At 46.2% G+C, this 5,676-nt stretch overlaps 1 long non-coding RNA gene across 1 annotated transcript in view; it reads right to left on the reverse strand.

Annotated features, from left to right (window-relative positions):
* Positions 1–1,751: 1,751 nt before the first annotated feature.
* The window catches only part of LOC105504078, a 7,213-nt gene continuing 3,288 nt past the window's right edge, over positions 1,752–5,676 (reverse strand). Inside the window, exon 2 of the long non-coding RNA XR_001000568.1 lies at positions 1,752–1,959. This is a non-coding gene — a long non-coding RNA (uncharacterized LOC105504078). The remainder of the gene's footprint in view (positions 1,960–5,676) is intronic.

A 5,676-nucleotide genomic window follows, 5' to 3' on the forward strand; every position in this document is an offset into this window, starting at 1 on the left:
ATAATATCTTCCACATTCTCAGCTGCACTGATCTTTCTGCTCCTGGTCATTCTTAGACAGAAGCTTAGAGTAAATGTAACCAACAGGAGTTATCAAAGGCTCTTCACTTCATAAGAACCATGAGAAAGGGGATGCTTTCGAAGAACTGTGCAGGAATGATTGATCTTACTTAAAAAACCAGAAGATGAAACATATGTTGTATTCTCTGGGAATTTTGTGAGATACTCTGCATTACAAATGCAAAATATTTTCTGTATATATTTCTTTTTTTGCACAAATATCCCATTCAGTCTTTGCCCCCACCCCCCATGTTTGACTAGTTTCTACTGACTTGGTTTGAAGCATTCTTTGAGTTGGCTGTGGCCAGTCTTCATCATGACCTGGTGGTGGTAGGCAGCAAAGGGGAGGTGGAGTTGCAAGACCAGAGTGTCCTACTGAGCAGAAGACTGGCCTCATGAGATGAGCTGGGCCTACCTCTCTATCTTCAGCTATCATTCTCCTTGGGTCAGAGGGTAGAATATTAAAATGGCAATAATAGGGCCACACATGGTGGCTCAAGACTGTAATCCTAGCACTTTGGGAGGCTGAGGTGGATGGATCACCTGAGGTCGGGAGTTTGAGACCAGCCTGGCCAACATGGCAAAACCCCGTCTCTACTAAAAATACAAAAATTACCTGGGTGTGACACATGCCTGTAATCCCAGCTACTCAGGAGGCTGAGGCAGGAGAATCACTTGAACCTGGGAGGTGGAGGTTGCCCTGAGGCGAGACTGTGCCACTGCACTCCCGCCTAGGCAACAGAGCGAAATTCTGTCTCCAAAAAAAAAAAAAAAAAAAAGGCAATAATAATAAGGCACATTTGTAGAGTAGTTTAGACCCTGCTACTCAAAGCGTGGTCCTCAGAGTAGCATCTTAGGTACCACCTGGGATGCTGCTTGGTAGAAATGCAGAATGTTGGGGCCCAACCCAGCGTCACTGAAGCAGAACCTGCTTTGAGCAAGATCCCCAAGGGATTCTATGCACATTACAGTGTGAATAGCACTACTTCAGTCTTTGCCAAACATGTTCACATTGATTATCTCACTTAAACTCTTCTCAATACCCCTGATTTCCTTGGATATAGTTATGTAAATCCTACGTTGCAGTTGAGGAAACTGAAGCTGAGCAGGTTAAAATAACTGGCCCAAGAATATTCAGAAGAACTCCATGAAAACAGACTTTTTAACCCCCAAGGCCATACTTTGTTTATATCCCTTTCACCCCATGCCTTGTTTTTCCTCACTCCAGCTGCCCACTGGAGGCGAGGTCTGCAAGTCTTGCAGCCCTCAGGATCTTTCTCTGTTGGGCTCCAGACCTGAAATATGGCAAATTTGGCTTGGGACCAAAAATGCTCATTGCTTTTTGGCCTCAGTCCTTCTTCTCTACCTTCACTACAAGTCTCAGTTAGGAGTTCAGAGCACGCTATGGTCTGAATGTTTGTGTCCTCCAAAATTTACGATTCAAATCCTAGTTCCCAAGATGACGGTACTTGGATCTGGGGCCTTTTGGGAGGTCCTTAGGTCATGTGGGCTCTGGGATTAGTGCCCTTAGGAAATAGGCCCAAGGGAACCTGTTTGTCCCTTCCACTGTCTGAGGACACAGTGAGAAAGCTCCATCTATGAGAAACAGTGCCCTGACAAAACACTGAATCTGCTGGCACCTTAATCTCAAACATTCTAGCCTCCAGAACTGTGAGAAATAAATGTCTGTTGTTTATAAGTCACCCACTTATAGCATTTTGTTACAGCAGCCTGAACAGATGAAGAAAGAGGGACAGCCAGACCTTCACTGGGTGTGAGGTGGGTGGAGGTATTAGTGGGTCTCTCCTTTGAGTGAAGTTTACCAAGTTCCATTTTTTTCTTCTTAAAAGCAGGTTAAGTAGGGGTGCTGAATCTGGGGTTCCTCAGAATCCCAAGGCATCTGTGGATAGAATTCAAGGAGTCTGTGATCTTGGCTAAGAAAAATATTTCACATTTTTATTTGCACTAACCTCTTACCACACCTAGCATTTTCTTTACTATAACTACAGGAAACAAACCACACGAGGCTCAGCAGGACCTGGGACCTGTGACTTTGTCACTATGAGAAATCACAGATATTTCCATATTGCATAACAACTACTGCAGACCTTGAAATCTCATTTATGATCATGATAACTTCAATATTACCTCAGTTGTTAGACCCACACTAGATCTTGTTATTTAATGTGTTAATAGGTGAAGCGCAGTGTGGCCCACGCCTGTAATCCCAGCAATTTGGGAGGCTGAGGATGGCGGCTCACCTGAGGTCAGGAGTTCAAGACCAGTCTGGTCAACATGGTGAAATCCCGTCTCTACTAAAAATACAAAATTAAAAGCGCAGTGTGGCCCACGCCTGTAATCCCAGCAATTTGGGAGGCTGAGGATGGCGGATCACCTGAGGTCAGGAGTTCAAGACCAGCCTGGCCAACATGGTGAAACCCCGTCTCTACTAAAAATACAAATATTAGCCAGGTGTGGTGGCACGCACCTGTAGTCCCAGCTACTAAGAAGGCTGAGGCAGGAGAATCGCTTGAACACGGGAGGCGGAGGTTGCAGTGAGATGAGATCACACCACTGCACTCCAGCCTGGGTGACAGAGCGAGACTCTGTCTCAAAAATAATAATAATAATAATAATAATAATAAATAAATGTATTAAAGTAGCACTATAATGCCAAAATACCACAATATATGTGTATACATATGTAATCTTTTTTATTTTTTAGAGACAAAGTCTCTCTCTGTCACCCACAGTGCAGTGTAGTCGCACCACCATGGCTCACTGCAGCCTTGACCTCCCAGGCTCAAGCAATTCTCCCAGCTCAGCCTCTTGAGCAGCTGGGACTACAGGCATGTGCCACCATGCCTGGCTAATTATTTTTTTAATTATTTATAGAGATGAAGTCTTCCTATGTTGCCCAGACTGGTCTTAAACTCCTGGGCTCAAGAGATCCTTCTGCCTCAGTCTCCCAAAGTGCTCGGATTACAAACGTGCACCACCTCATCCAGCCTATCATTTTATACTTGGATAAATGTGTTATCAATATAATGGCTTCATTTGTAACCTTACGAACTTCATTTTATGAACTTAAAAGCCCACCACAACCCTTCCTTCCCATGTAACCTTTCTACTGTGACTCTGCCATTTCTGCATCAAGAGGTAAAGTCGCAGTGGCTCAAGCCTGTAATCCTAGCACTTTGGGAGGCCGAGACGGGCGGATCACGAGGTCAGGAGATCGAAACCATCCTGGCTAACATGGTGAAACCCCGTCTCTACTAAAAAATACAAAAACTAGCCCGGGCGAGGGGTGGCGGGCGCCTGTAGTCCCAGCTACTCGGGAGGCTGAGGCAGGAGAATGGCATAAACCCGGGAGGCAGAGCTTGCAGTGAGCTGAGATCCGGCCACTGCACTCCAGCCTGAGCGACAGAGTGAGACTCCATCTCAAAAAAAAAAAAAAAAAAAAAGAGGTAAAGTCTGTTACCCTACCCCTTGATTCTGGGCCGGCCCTGCCTGTGACTTGCTTTGACCAGGAGAATCTGGGGCAGTGCTGTGGGACTTCCATGCCTAGATCTTAAGAAGACTTTGAAATGTCTGTGTTTATCCTCTTGGAAACTAGCCACAAGGCAGAGGAGCCCAGGCTAAACTGAATAATGAGAGAACATGTGAAAGGAGAAGGGCCACATGGAGAAAACCAAGGCACCCCAAGGAACAGCCAGGACCAACACTCCAGTCACATGACCAGGGCCACCTGGGACCCGCCAGCCCCAGTCATGCAGGCCAAGTTGACACTACATGGAGCAGAGATGAGCCATCCCCAAGCCCTGACCCACAGAATCATGAACAATAAATAGAAGCGCAGCCCAGGCTGCCTGCCTCCACTCCATGGTCCCGCTCCTGTCCACAGCAGTGTCACTGGGTTTTGGGGTGGTTTGCTGTACTGCAAGAGATAACTGAAACAGTCCATGAGTGTTTCTTTCAGCTCTGCAGTGACAGCTACAGTTTTCAATATACTCATTTTATACTCGGCTCACTGCAGCCTTGACCTCCTGGGTTCAAGCAACGAATGCCTCAGCATCCCAAGTAACTGGGACTACAGGCACGCATCACCATACCTGGTTAATTTTCTGATATTTTGTAGAGACAGAGGTCTCCCTATGTTGCCCAGGCTGGTCTCAAACTTTTGAGTTTGAGTAACCCTCCTGCCTCAGCCTCCCAAAGTGCTTAGATTACAGGCATAAGCCATTACACCCTGCTAAAATTTTAATCTCCAGCCTAGATCTTTCTCTGTTGGGCTCCAGACCTGAAACATGGCATTTTCTTCCTTTCCACCAAAGCCCACTACGTCTCTGTGGTCCCTTCTATTTCAGACAGTGAATCAAGCCAGAAACCTGGCAGTTCTCAATACTACCCTCTTCCTTATGTCTACATCCAATTGATTACCGAATCCTGCTTGCTCTTGGCATCTCTATTCCATCCTCTCCAGACCTGCCACCATTTCTTGGTTTATGCCAGCATCATCTTTGCTGCCTGCAAAAGCCTTCTCAATGGTGACAGACCCTCACTCCTCTGGTCCATTCTCCACGCTGGGCCAGAATAAGCTTCCTACACCATCATCCCTGTTACAACCTGTCAGCAGGTCCCCCTTGTCCTTAGGATAAAAGCTCCACTTATACATTCCTTAGTATGGCATGCAAAGGCACTTCATGTTCTAGGCTGCTTTCCTTAACAGCCTAAGTTCCCCACCTGGTCCCCCACTCGATGAGTGGGGATTATGGGGATTACAATTCAAGGTGGGATTTGGGTGGGGACAGAGCCAAGCCATATCCACCATATACAAACCTAAGATGACAGTTTTCCATGTCTGACCCTACAATGACACAAGCTAAGGGAAAGGCACAGAAGGACCCACACTTCCACCTAGGTGTTTGCACATATCCTGTCTGTAACTCCAGTGGGTCTTCAGACAATCTACAATTACTTTCTCCATTGAAAAAAAAACAAAAAACAAAAAAACAAAACTTGAGTGCTTTGTATAGAACAGATACTGGATCAAAAAGATGATTATAGGCTGGGTATGGTGGCTCATGCCTGTAATCTAAGCACTTTGGGAGGCCAACAGAGGAGGACAGATTGAGCCTAGGAGTTCAAGACCAGCCTGGGCAACACAGTGAGACCTAAGCTCCACAAATAGTAAAAAAAAAAAAAAAATCAGCCAAGGCTAGGTGCAGCAGCTCACGCCTGTAATACCAACACTTTGAGAGGCCAAGGCAGGTGGGTCACTTGAGGTCAGGAGTTCAAGAACAGCCTGGTCAATATGTGAAACCCTGCCTCTACTAAAAATACAAAAATTAGCTAGGCGTGGTGGCAGGTGCCTATAATCCCAGCTACTCGGAGACTGAGGCAGGAGAATCACTTGAAACCAGGAGGCGAAGGTTGCGGTGAGCTGAGACTGTACTACTGCACTCCAGCCTGGGCAACAGAGTAAGACTCCATCTCAAAAAAACAATCAATAGATTAACAAGGAATCACTTGAACCTGGGAGGCAGAGGTTGCAATGAGCTGAGACTGTACTACTGCACTCCAGCCTGGGCAACAGAGCAAGACTCCATCTCAATCA

This window comes from Colobus angolensis, unplaced genomic scaffold (assembly GCF_000951035.1).
Source record: "Colobus angolensis palliatus isolate OR3802 unplaced genomic scaffold, Cang.pa_1.0 Scaffold121, whole genome shotgun sequence".
Classification (NCBI taxonomy): domain Eukaryota; kingdom Metazoa; phylum Chordata; class Mammalia; order Primates; family Cercopithecidae; genus Colobus; species Colobus angolensis.